Raw genomic sequence first — 14,431 nt, forward strand, 5'->3', positions numbered from 1 at the left:
AGGACCCTCCTGCTGCAGCATCACCAAAGCTCCTCTCCCGTGCTCACACTTCGTGGGCACACGTCCATCACCGCTCCCCACGGGAAGGGCAGGCAAAGTGTTAATTCTTGCCGCTGAGCCAGCAGAGGGAGCACAGAACGTATTTTGACCAAGATTCATAATTGACTCTTTAAAAAGAAATGAAGTTGGTCATACTCATTGAAATCATGTGGATTTTAAGCAACCTCTTCCATCAGACTGCAGAAAAGCAGAAAGTTACACATGGGGTTAAAGCCCGATGGCAACAGCTCTTTTAGCACCATGAAATACCGATGAAACCTTACATAATTTCAATTATTAAATGAGCAAAATATGTTTTTGTTTTGGAGCCACGTTGAACAGCCACAAGGGTATTCTCTTTAAGCACTCAGCAGAGTAATGAATTGATCAGCTGTGAACACTGGCAGAGGAACAGCGGCCGCCTGCTAGCACCTCCTCTTCCAAGAGGTTCTGCTCTCTGTCAAGGTCTCGGCTTCTGCTCCGAGCCCAGCGGACATCCGCCCTGGAAATAGAGCCTGGCAAAGCTGTCTAAAAAAGGGCTACCCAGCCCTCCGCCAGAATAGGAAAAGAAATCACATCACACGTTGAGTTTTATTTAAGGAAAGCAGGGTGTAAGAGGGAAGGAAGGATCCATTTTCACTTCTTCAATCAATAAAAATGTGGGCAATACATTTCTGCATCATTCAAGGCTTTGGTACTCATTAGCACATCTGATAGATTTTGTGATGACCATTTTACCACCTCACTTACCTCATTTACTTTGCCTTTCAATAACAGGACTTCTTCCCAGAAAAATGAACACAATGAGCAAAATACAGAATATTCAAATTAACAACTTCAGAGATGTAGCGCTAAGCTGCAGGTTGCTACAGAAAACGAAGCCTCAATTTCCTTGACTTCATGCAGATCACTGGAATATTTTATTTTTCTATCAACTGAACCATCATCATTTTCCTAATGAGAGCACCCAGAGATAAGTTTTGCTACTGAGCTACGCATCAGCAGCGAGGCCAGTCCAAAAGAAAGAGGAAGAAGGAAAGGTTCAGCCCTGCAAGGTGGCCGGGAATACCGTGTTATGCAAGTGCCTATTACCCAAATTGCAGAACCAAAGGTTAAGAAACGCTCCCATGGGATGCTCTGCTAACAGCCACTGGGCTCCAGAGCCCTGCAGGGAGTATCAGAGCGGATGCAAATGAGTCAGCAATTAAGGTTCACAAGGTCACTTTCACTCGGAGCGCCTCTTCCCGTGCGTTCATTCCTGTGACCTCAAAGTGCCGGAGCGAAGGGCAGACCGACCCGCACACAGCACGTCGGCTTCCCGCAGCTCCCAGCGTGTGCTGCCCGGGTCCTGCAGCTGCACGGCTGCTCCCAGCACAGCCCCACGATGCTCCCAGCACCAACTGGCACACCTTTTATTTTTCCTTTTTTTCCTTTTTTAACCTCTGAATTAAATGAAAAAGTGCTGCCTGAGAAGGGTAGGTGCTCTAAATGGTGATAGCACACCATGCACCGTGCAATAAAGAAAATGTGGTTTTGAGTTTATGTGAAGCTGTTTCCAGAGACTAAATAAAAAGCCAGGAACCCTTTGCAGAAGACACTAGGGCTGAACTAGAGTTTGGGATTTCTTTTTAAGATACATTTCACACACCTTCTCTGAATAGACGTACGAGTATCTGATGCAGGGGTTTCCTCTTGTTCCCATCCAAGAGGACAGAGAGAATGCATTTCCTTGCTTTCATCTCCCTGCGCAGGCACTGATCTAAGAACTTCTCTCTCTTTGCTGGCTGAAGACTGGAAAAATTCACAATTTTTCAGGAGAAGTGTCCTTGCTCTGCTGGCTGCCCTACCTGCAGGGAACAAGGAGGTCTCCCAGGCATGCCCAGCACTCCTTTGGATGCGCCTGGAGGGGAGCACAGCCTGAGGGCTGCCCTTCTTCTGCACGTGCAGCAAAGCACAGCCAGCAGGACACTGCTGGCCCCACGGGATGGACACAGCAGCCAGAGCTGCTGGGCTCCCACTCACCAGGATCCTCCTCAGCAGCCAGCTGTGACAGCCTCCTCCCTCAGCAGGATGCTGGAGACCTTCTCCTCCCAAACAGAGCAACCACGTCAACGTCAGCACGCTCCAAACCATCACTCCATCACAGCTATCCTAAGGCGCTTTCCTTTTTGCATTCACCTGAAATAACAAACAGCAGCAACTTTGCTCCTTAAATAGCTCCTTCTGTTGGCACGGAGTTCAGACATATCTGCTAGCACCAGTTAACTGCCTGGGTTTTCTGTACCATCGATAGTTCTCCAGAGTACTGGCATGGAAAGACATTTTGTATAATCCATTCCCCACAGTCATGCCTGTTAGTGATGCATTTTTCCTAATGGCTATTGCCAGAGGCTTTAAAATAGAGGGAAATAGTGGACAGCCCTGCCTAGGGTCTTCAAACAGCACAGGAACTGTGTGTGTATGCAAATCACAGATTTCAAGTGTCATTGCTTTAAAAAGAACTGTGCCTCTGATCAAATTAGGTCTGATTCCGGACACCCCCGAGACCCAGGACAAGGAGTACTTCACCCCCGCAGCTGAAGTTTTTGCAGCATCTATCAACACAGGTATCAACAGTGCAATAAATCCGTGATGTTCCACACCTAATGAAAATGTGCCCTCGCATTTCCAATTTCTGCAAACATGCTGAGATTGGATGTGCCTGTTGAGAGAAGAAATCAAAATTCAAAATGAACACAAACATACATTATTATTCGCACAATGCTAAGTCTGTATCCTCTTAAGATACAGCAGAAACCAAAGCATTGTAAAATTGGGGATTTTTTCCCCTTTACCTCCATGCAAACTGTGCACGCATTACAGACACTTGCTCAAGGTGTCAATCCTTCATGCACTTAACAGCTCCTGTGATCTATTTTGCTGTGACAAATTCTGAACTGTACTCGGGTCCCATTCATACTACAGAAGACTTAAACACAGCTTCTGCAACAGGGCACCTCAGAGGTTTTCACATCCCTACAGTGCTTGCTTACATGAAAAAAAATAAAGTGGTTAGACATATGGAAACTAAAGACACCAAAGCACAGACTTTCCATCTGTGCTGTTCAAGCCTTCCATCTCACTACATTACCTTCACTGCCTTCACCAGCCAGCCAAATGCTGTGTAACCTGAAGATGCTGAAGCTCACACTCTCCCAGGACGCCATAAAAAGCTGGTCTACATGCTCCAGTGCTTCTAACCATCATTCTGATTTTGTAGGAAGTTCAAACAGAAATAACTTCATATCAAAAATATATCAATATGTTTTCTGGTAAATACTTCAGCATTTCTTCACTTCCTTGTGGTTAAGATTAATGAAAAGCCTCCAGGAATCACACAACTCAGAAGGAGGCAGGGATATAGCAGTGTTAACAAACGTCTTAGTGACAAAACCCACAAGCCTCCCAAAACGCAGCTTCATGGACAGCCCGACATGCTATCAGACCTCAGCGCTCGAGGCAACAGAATTTTAAAACATTCTAAAAGACATTTTTTCATCAGCTAGGCAAGAGATTGTATGTTAAAAAATTATAAGCGTGCTAGTAGTCATCACAGTCAGAAATATTTGGTGGATATAAAAAATGCATAATTAATTTCCTCTATCAATTTTGTTCTGTAATGACCTCACTCTAATGATGTAAGCGACATCCCTTTTGAATGATAGCCCATGAGCTGGTGGCATGTTACCACCCGCTGTCCTGCTGCTTGGCCACAGCACACCTGCTTCAAGCTAAATAAAGAAAAAAAAAAAAGACTAGGAACAGGAGATCTGAACTCAGAAACCAGCCAGCGTAACCGTATTAGCCACACGCACATGCCATCCTTTAAACTTTGAGCTCTCTGCACACCACTGCTCACAGGCAGGCTCTGCTGTGAGCGTCCTAGCACACAGGGACTGATGCAATAAGCCCCATGCCTTCATTTGGAAGGGTTTGCATGTGCCCGAGCCCAGCATGGGGGCAGCTCAGCCTTGCTGCACCGGCAGTGCCTCAGAATGGGCTCCACGACTTCTGCACATCCTGACCCCTCAGTGAAATTCAACCTCTGAGTTTCCTGCATGAACCTTGCACAGGTCAGGAGGACACGTCACTGAGCTTCGGGTTTGGCATCTCCCCATGACGGAGCAGGACAGAGCTCTCTTCAGAGACTGTTCATCTTCCTCTTTCCCCCCCAGCCACACCACGAACAGACCAGAAGCTGATGATGAGCCTAAGCTGCCCAGCCGTGCTGTCCCCCCTGGCCCAGGAGCTCCTTCTGGATAAGAAGTTACAGGTCTTGCGATTATTGATTTGACTTTGTGGGCTGGTGGTAAATCCAGGTTTGAAGCTCAGCGTATCGAGTTTTACAAGGCTTAACGCTGCAGCACGCCGTGAATTAACCAGGGGGCTGGGTCAGCTTGAGGAGAAGTTGCACTTTTACAAACTGTGTTTCTTCAAAGCTTATGAAGTTAAAAGGCGTGCAAGAACCCAGAATCGGTATTTGAAATGCAAAACGGGCAGCTCAGTCGCAGAGCTGAGCAGATCCAGCCCTACAAAGCACACAGGAATTTCAGCTCAAATCCCAGTCCAAGACAATGAAGCCTGGAGGATTGTCTGTACCATGCAGTTTTCTTTCCCTCCGAACTGTAAGTCACAAAAACCATCTCCAGCACCATCCTGCCTGTATAACATATACCTGCTCAACAAGCAAATGGAGGATTATCCTCGCTATCTCAACTCCGCACTGAATTTCATTGAGTAATGTTTTTAAAAGTCCCTGCTAGAGGGCTGATGTTCATTCAAACAACGTAAACCGCATCTGACATGTCAGCGTTGGTGCGCAGAGCAACTCAAGTGAAAATCCACCACTGCCCAGAGCTGTGTTACTTGGAGGCTGGGGTCTCATACATCTTCATAACCATCCAGGTGACAACAGGATACCGGGATTTGCTGGGAAATGTAGAGATAAGCTGGAAACACTGAACTGATAATAATTCTCCCAGTTTCCTCACCTACAAAGCTCCAGGAAAGGAGGGAAAAAAAAAGAAAAGGAAAATCTGAAAACAGATTTCTATTAAGGTAGATTATTTTGCACTGAGGAAAAAAAAAAAAAAAACAGCAAATCTCACATCTCTTAGCAGAGGCAGCACTAGCACTTCAGCTCTTTTCACCATCAATAAGCATTCATCCAAAATTGTAATTGAAACCATGCCTGTGTAAACTTCGTTATTCTGTTCCATGCCAAGGGTTCCTTCTTAGATGCACATTAAAATCATAAATAAGCTTTCTTGACTGAACTGTTTACCAGCTGTTCTCTTTACTATCAGTCAACACCTACATACATGCAAAGTAAAGGTACAGGAAGAGCGCAGACAAATATTTGATGTGAACAGATTGGCCCCACTTTGCTCAGCTCACAGTACGCCCAGCAAACACCAAGGACACACAGAGCTCAGAAGAATAATTAATGCCCAAATAACATTAACAAAATGTTTCCCTCAGATCATCACTTCTATTTTAGCAAATCTGAAACTATATTTAGCTTCCTTTCGCTTCAAATTCTTTGCAGACACCACCACCTGTGATGTTACCTTGACAAACAGAGCGCTGCTTGGAGAACTACGGCAAACCAACGGCACGAGCTGCGTTTCTTTGGCTACCCAGAACAGTCCAGGCATGCACAGCAACATCAGCGGTTCTTGAAACCTCTGCACGCACACCAGCTGAAGGTTTAAAAGCATGTGCGACATCAATAAGGCAGGTGCTGGCTCGGAAAGTTCAAAATGTTTTCGCTCTACCCTGGATATCCCAGTGCAGCTGGAGAACAGGAAAGCATGGGGCAATTAGCTGGTATGTCAAGCCCTGTCCTCCTACAGCTCACCATCCCTCAAGGGATGGCGTATCTACACAGCTTCACCATGGATGAAGGGTTATGCAAGTCAGATAAGATGAGTCAAGGTACATTGCAGGCTTAGTCAACATATGCAAGCAATCAATATATGAAATTACAAGGCTAGGTTCCAATTACATTGCACCTCCTCGCAAAGACTTTTACCTCTGGATCAGCACGCTCAAGTACCCGTGGGTGATCACAAGTTCGGCGTTCACATATCTGTTTTCCCGACCAGCTACCCAGAAAGTGCTGACAGACAATATCTAAACCAACGCTGCAAAGGGGCAGCTTCCTGCACTGCAGCAGACAGGGTAAATCCCAGACCCTGAGAAGTTTCAGCAGAAGCGCAGAGCCCTACCAGGGCAACTGAAGATCTTCTTGATAAACACTACCAAGACACATCTTAATTTCAGCACTGGAGAAATAACATAGAAGAACACTACACGTGTAATCAGTTGGCAATCTGGTTGTTAAAACTATAGGAAGAAATTAAGTTAAGGCTGTGAATTGAATTATATTAAGAAATCCAAGTTACTAGTTTCACCGCAACCTTTTACATGATACTTTAAATTAAGAAAGGTCCTCTAAACACTCTGAAAAAGCACAAGTTCTAAAGTTAATAAAGAGGCAAACTAGATGAACACATTTATATGCTATGGCTTTATCAAAATGTCATGACTATGAGCCTCACCAAAGACTAACAATCAAGCATAATCCACAAAACAGTAACTACTACATTTACATATAAGCTCCATACAACTGAGACACATGATGGCTAGCAAAAGAAGCTGGCAAGAGGGTTTTTTTCTACCTCTATCTTACATCAGCAGGAAGTCCTTTGGCAATATAAGGCACAGAACATTATCTATGTGCAGCAATGAAGGACAGAGAAGGAAACACTCAGCTGGATGTATAACAATAAAGATAGCAGAACAGATGTCTAAGCTCTCTCCCAAAATATCCCAATAAAAATCCTTTCTCGGGGTGGGATTTTCATTTAGACAAAGAACGTATTCTCCAGATACCGCAGCTAGCTCAGTCTTTCTAAATGACTGCACAAACAGCTCCACTTCTGAAATAAGTAGCATCAAATACATTTTCTTCCATCAGATAATTTCCTCAACTAAGACACTATCAGGGCCAGCTTCCTTTAAAAAACAACAAAAAAAGGTCTTCTCAATAATCCAAACCCATTAAATTGCTGGAGAGAAAACATATCCTCTTAAATTTATCTTACATATTATTTAATATACCATTCTGAAGCAAAGCAGCTTTGCCATAAACAGAGCATTTTTCCAATTCACTACAAACTGACAAATTCTAGTACCTGAATATCATTTCTTATATGCAGTATTAACACCATGCCTTGATTAAAGGGCAGAACAAGGAAGACATCTTCAGCAAATATTATGATGTTATTTCAACATTAATATCTAATCAGAAAGTTTATAGCCATAAATAACCATATAACTATACAGCACATTATCTAATGCATTTGTTTTGAAATATATCAAGGTTAAACCATTGCTCAAGATAATGATGCAAAGTGTTGACTTAAAGTGTGCATTATTTACAAGAGCAAGCACCGGCTTCAAAATTTCAAGCTAAATTTTCGCTAGATACCATTTGAATTGCATTTAAAGCATATATAGTGTGCTAACAGATAAAACAATCCCTCGGGAACACTCTTCTTAACCTGCCTTTTTTATATATATATCCATAAAATAAATTCATGTAAAAATGTATATTCTGCTGATGAGATAGTAAAAATAAATAAATCCAGACTGCATTCAAATGAATTTTCAATATGAAGTATATAAAATTATGGTACCTCTACAGCTTAGAGGAAGAAGGAAAACGATATAGCAACACTCACTAAGGTGTTGCATGGAATTTATTTTTTCTTAAGCAGAGGTGGATTTTACAATAAACCACACTTTTCTTCAATTCTGCAGTGCTGTCTAGCAACTCTAATCTGGTACAAAGTTTCCGAAAAGTCTGTTTTTCTTTAGGAAAGTTTTATGGGAAGGAATACTAATAACCTACCAGTCCTCCTCCTAGCAAAGGATACATCAATAACCAGAAACGTACCAACAGCAGCGTAAGGGTCAAACCTCCAGATCGCATGGAACTCATCAGCCCTTCACCAGCTTTAAATCAAACTGTAATCCAAACTAATTAAAACCTAAACCCAGTGCTGAGAAGAGAGCAGGGAAACTTTGTTAACCTCTTCCATTCTACCAGCCTTTCACAGCATGAAGTTACTCCTGCACAACTGAAAGCCCCTCGTGCTTGGACAGGGCGATGCGCAGCAGCATCAACAGGGCAGCAGCGCTCCAGCAACCACCACCGCCACTGCCAGCCACGGACCTGAGCACTCCCCTGCTGTCCTGTCGTGGTCCAAGGGCTTGCATTTCCCAACAAAGATCAGAAACAGGCAACTCTGAGCACGTTTATCGTCCAAGTCCACAGCTCACATGAATCACACCAGCAGAGAGACAGATCTGGCTATGGCAGTGCGGGTACATGCAAAATTGCTTTACAAATACCTAAAATGAATTTACAATAATCCAATTACCATAGTGCCACGGGTATCACAACAATACATGTGGGGCTTCACAACCCTAAATGGTTACAAAAATTTACGTCACGCTCTTGTGAAAACTTTTCTAAGCTCAAGGTGCTTTCACAATCCGAAGTTCGTTCTCCTAAACACTATTTGCATAGACACAAAAACTCTCAAACACAAGGCATGAATCCTATAGCATAAATCTGTATTCCTGTCTCATCCGGTAAGTAAATCAGCATTCAAACAGCTATGTTCGCATATTAAAATGAGCTACTTTCTAGGTATCTGCTGCATTTTGCAGTCTGAATGTCAATAAAGAATTTGGATTCACTCAGAGCCAAGAGACCATCCAGACCGGCTTGAGCACAAGTTTTTCCTCTTCTGCTAATATAAATAAAGCTGTGGTTGTTTTTTTTTCCCCTTTCCTGGAAGAAGCAAAAAGTCAAAAAGAAATGGTTTAGAATTTGAAGTATTAGATACTTCTCAGTTACTGGAAATTTTAAAAAGGTTTTACTCTGAGATGGCAATGAACTAGTTCAAATCCAAGTTTTGCAGGAAATCATTATTTCAACTAAGTAATTACCCTTCTCCACTGGCCGCTGCTATCAGAGCTCAACAGCCAGTCCCAGGCTGCTATTATTTATTTGGAGTGACTAATACTAACGGGATGAAATTTAATATTTCACTTGACATATACAAAGCCCACTTCCAAAAAAAAAAAAAAATAAAAATGCAAGCACCGAGTTACAGCACAGAGTGAAAAGTTTCACTGGCCCAGCCTGCCCAGGGAGCACAGAAAGCATGCAGATGAAGGCAGCCAGGAGCCTTACTGCCACAGCAGCTTTCCCCCATGCTTAACTCCATATCCTGTAGCATCGATCAACCCCAACACACAGTGAAATAACAGCTTAACCAGAACGCCACAACACCTTTCCATTTCATTTTCTTTGTGCTTAAGTTTTCTTCTTGCGACACCTTGAAAAATTAGTCCTTTTAACACCGAAAGAAGAATCGATCAAGAAATGAACACCATAGTCTAAAAAGTCTGATGATTTGGGGATATGAGATTCTATTTCTTCAAAAAAGAGATGAACACAGACCAGATGTGGAATAACGTGGGGGGGGGGGGGGGGGGGGGAGGGGAAAACTTCACCTCTTCAGCAATGCCTCGCCTGGAAAAATGGTTAAGAATAAGATATCACAAAAATGCAATCCTGCATCTCCCACTCAGCATACCACGTAGGAGTTGCCCACCCTCTCCCTCCCCTTAGATGACTAACTCAGCAAATGCTTCAGTGGGATATTTGGAAAGCAAAACGCATTATAAAAAAGTCTTAAATTGATCTGTGTCACAGGAACTGCTGAAAACACGGGATTCATGTGCTGGTGGGGGGCACCACCACCTCAACAGGCAACCTCCCCGCTGGGGATCTCGCAGGCTGTGTGGGGTCTCTGCAAACCCCAGCTCACCCCACAACTGCACTGACCCACCGTGCTCACTTGGCATTGCGCTGGCCCCTCTTCTATCCCAGTGCTCCTGCTCACTTGGTGCAGGAGCAAAAGGCTCTGCCAATGTTTGCTGCCAGCCCCAAACTGGCAGGGCAGCTAATTCAGCACAAAGTGGACCGCTGCCACACCGTGTGAGCAGTGCCACAAGAGAAGCAGGGCTGGTGGTGAGAGCAAGACCTTCCCTAGCATCGGCATCTAGGCTGAGCGTTGGCTTGGCTGTACTGCAGAAAACAAGCAGATCAAAGCACCAAGGGGCTGTAAAGTGTTGAATCAGAACGAGTACTGGGAGGTCACAAGGAAAAGGGGGGAACCACCTTTCTACAAGCCTTTCAGCTCCAGGAAGTCTGACGCGTGCCATGATAAAAGTGGTAAGTACAAATTTTAAGGTGAAAAGCTGCTAAAACCATTACATCTTTGATCTACTAAGTCCCTTAAAGAATTGCATCAACTGCTAATTACCTCCTGTAAACGCGTCTTCTATGTTCTCATTGCAAATTGTCTAGCTTCAGCTATCAATTTTGGCTTTTCCTGTAGCTTTCTTCTTTCTGTTCTTTCTAAATTGATATCTTTCTTTTATTTAAGTATTTCTAAGCAACAGCAATGTCACCTCTTCACCTTCTCTTCAATGAACAGTTTGAGCCTTAAATCACTCACAGAAGCGTCTCCCAAACTTGAATCATTCTTGAAGATTTTATTGAAAACGCTCAAAATACTGAATGTTTTTAGAAACATGAACAGCAGAACAGGACGCAAATATTCCCACAGCGATCACATCATTACCAAATGCCAAGACATCATCATCTTAGTGTTTTCCCCAGCTATAAAACTCAAAAACATTTTAGGTCTTTTAACCATAGAATCTGTGACAAATGCCTTAAAAAAATCAGATATAGTAAGTCAAATCCTCTTAGACTAACACTACATACAATTCAAAGTGGAGTAGAAGTGGCAGATAAAGAACAGTGATATGTAAAACAACATAAAACAACTTTGGATTCATGTGTCTGAAGGATAAGTTCCAATTAAAGACCTTCAAGAAGAATTTCCAGCTCTCCACTTCTCTTTTTATCACCCTGGTACTCTCTACTCTAAACAGACTTTTTGCTCCGCCTTATACCCAAAATAAACCAAAAGAAAAGTCAAAGTAATAACATCAAATAAAATGTATGAGCTTTTTTTTTTTTGCTGCCTCCACTACAAGCAAACACCAGAGATGCCATTTATGAAAGTATAAAGCAACCCAAGGATGGTAAAGGCAAAATATAAAATATGCATTTACGCATAAATATTTTACATGGGTGAGATAAGACCTTTATAGTCAAACTGGGGGTGTTTTCAGGCACAATTTATTACATTTCATGCAACTTGCAGAAGGTTTTCTATTTCATATAAATCCCTGAAGTACCATCTTTAGGAATGCAAGCAAAAAATGTCCCTTCATGCCCATTTTATTTGCCTTAAATTCTCTTTTTGGACACTTTCAAGTCAAAATCAATGTTACACTTAATATACTCTACAAAAACAAACAGATCTTTCTTTATGACTGCTAATAGAGACTTTTATAAACTTCAAAACCCAATGTTTGGCTGAACAAAGTCCCAGTGAGTGATTTTCATCACTGAAACCAGCATGGCTCCAGGTCCACTCCACTGGGAAGGGTGCAGTGGAGACCCTTGCCATTCTGCTGAGCAAGCCTTCTCCGTAAGTTACACAACAAGGGAATATCTCTGCTTCCTAAAAACACAGCTCTTCCACCAAGGGGACTGCCAGTGCAGCACCAACCCTTATTTCTCCCTTTATGGTGTTGTGAGAGATTTGTGGCGAGCTTCTCTTTAGGATTTTGGGTCCAAGTCCATGAATCAACGACTAAGCAGAACCAAGCCAACAACCAGGGTTTTCTACCATGGGAACAATCAGATTCCCACCACCAAGCTCTCAGCACGCTGTTTGTCAGGCTGCACAAGCCCAAGTAAGAGTGCTGTCAGTAACGTTACAAGGGTGACTGAAGCCTGTCCTGTTCTGACAGCAGCAAACACCCTTCCAGCAGAAACTGCAGCCACAAAGTGGAGCGTGTCTTGAATAGCAAATTTGTATGATGAACGTTTACAAATCTGCCTGAGAATCTGGATATTGGGTCACAAAGCAGGTCATCTGAAAACTCAGCGTTATGCAAAACACGAGCGGCATGCTTTCGAAAGTCATCCAAATTATTTAACTTTTACACAGAACAATTCCCCTGGGGAAAACAATCACCTTGTTGAAATAATGCAGGCTACTCAAAAACTGTTTAATCCATTTCAGGTCTCACTAAATTAAGTGGAAGTCTTGGACTTAGTACAAAATATCTGTGGGCCACACAGTGCGGGAGAATGTTTTATTGACAGCATCCAAACGACAAACATCCAGCTGTAACACAGAGAGCCCCACGGGGAAGCTTCAAGTGTCCTTGAAACCCAGGTCTGCTTCAGGTCTGCTCTGCAGGAGGGGCCGAGCGAGAAGGCACCAGGAAGCCAGGGTAGCGCTGGCAGGCACACGGTTCGTCTCTGGCTGCAGACACGAGGAGCATCTGCGGTGACTGGCAGCATAGGCAGGACTCGGATGCTTTCACTGCTGCATCATGGAAAAGCTTACAGAGCCCAGACAGGCGACACAAGGAGAAGGAGGCTTGGGTGGTGTCTACTTGGCTTTTTTTTTTTTTTTTTTCCTCTCTCTAAATCCTTCCTGGTTCACCCCCACATAGAGCACGGTTAATGATGACGAGGGCAGGTCCTCCAGTCTCAAGACAGCCAAGGACAGCAGCACGCCCGGTGAAGGGCCTGCAGGCACGCTGCAGCCTGCACACCACGCTGCCTGCGGCCCAGCTCCCCAGGCAGCCCCGAGCTCTGGGGACACCCCACGTGCTCCTGAAAGGCACCCACAGCCCTCCTGCCAGGACAGAGGCAGGGCTGAGGGCTGACCCCAGGCACCAGCGAGGCGTTTGAGGCCTTCTTCGCTCCTCCCTGCCTCAGAGCCCTGGGTAAACTTGTGTCTTCCTCCAGTGTGCTCCTCCGCTGGCCACCCAGTCCAACAGCTACAACACAGGCCCCTCCGGTGGACAGATGGGGAAGCTGCTTTGAATGAATGCCAACTTACCTCATTACACACTTCAAAATACCTACAGCATAAACAACAACAAGCCATCCTTAATCCATGCATTCTTTAGCAGCGCTGTTCCAAACAGACTGAGAAACCCTCTTGTGCTGTATCAAAAGCATGTCGTATCTCCCACCACGAGCATCACCTAATGTCCACACAGCATTTCTCATATGCACTTCATTATATGAAGATAAGTAGTAATTTGTCAGCAGCACAAATATTTTAAGATACTGACAGCAAGGATTCCTTTGCAAGCAAGCGAGGAAGTTTCATTTTAACAAGTTTCAATACTGTTTAAAGCTCTTCTGTCATAGTCAAAACTGACCCAAAAAATGTGCATCCTAACCCATCTTGCTCAACTCCAAACACACTGAAATCCACAGCTGTTTATAGCTGTAGCATTATGCATCTGACAGTTTTATTTGTGTAACAGTTTATGCTTTCATTATGTTCTGTCACTTGCTACACGGAATTTGTGTTTAAGAGGATTCCACTGTATCATATCTAAGAGGTTTACAACAAAATCCAAATAGCTGAACTCATGGATACCCCACGTCACTAGATTTAAGGGTTGACAGTAACTTCCTGTAGCCATATTACATTACTCAACGAAAAGCTGTAGATCTACCCAAAAACAACAGTCATTACTCCAGAAAAAATTACCTTCAGCATAAATTTAAAAAATAGAATGAAGTAAGAAAAAAAATCAAGTCACAGTATGATATCTGCCTTTCCACCATTACATCATAAATATAAATCACAAGAAACTCAGATGAAACAAGCAGTTTTCACAAGTTTATTCTTAACTCCTGAACACCACACAGAAGCGCGTTTCCTTCCAGGCTCACCAGTTAGATCACTGCCAGGAGCTGAACAAGTGGCAGACCCACAGCTTCCAGTAAGAGCACTGGAACAGCCAGCGCTGAGATGGAAAGATGCAACTGGAACAAACAAGAATCACAATACAGACAGGATCTCCCACAGACATCATGTGTTTTGAGTCCTGGCCAGTGGAAAAAGGAGGGTTCAAACAGGAAACATCAAGGTCAGGAAGGCTACAGTAAACCTCCTCTATGTTCAGCAAACAGACACTTGCCTCCCTACAGCCAGGGAGTCCTTTTTACCACTATGCACAGATCCCAGTCGTGAGACTTCTACCTCTGACTCAACAGCTGGGGCAATCCCGTCCTCAGCTATCTCCAGATGGAGTGATTTTATATTCAACCTCCTTTGTTGAGACAACCTCACCACCAGTATCCCTGCCTTGG

This window comes from Netta rufina (genome assembly GCF_964035555.1).
Source record: "Netta rufina genome assembly, chromosome: 8".
Lineage (NCBI taxonomy): Eukaryota > Metazoa > Chordata > Aves > Anseriformes > Anatidae > Netta > Netta rufina.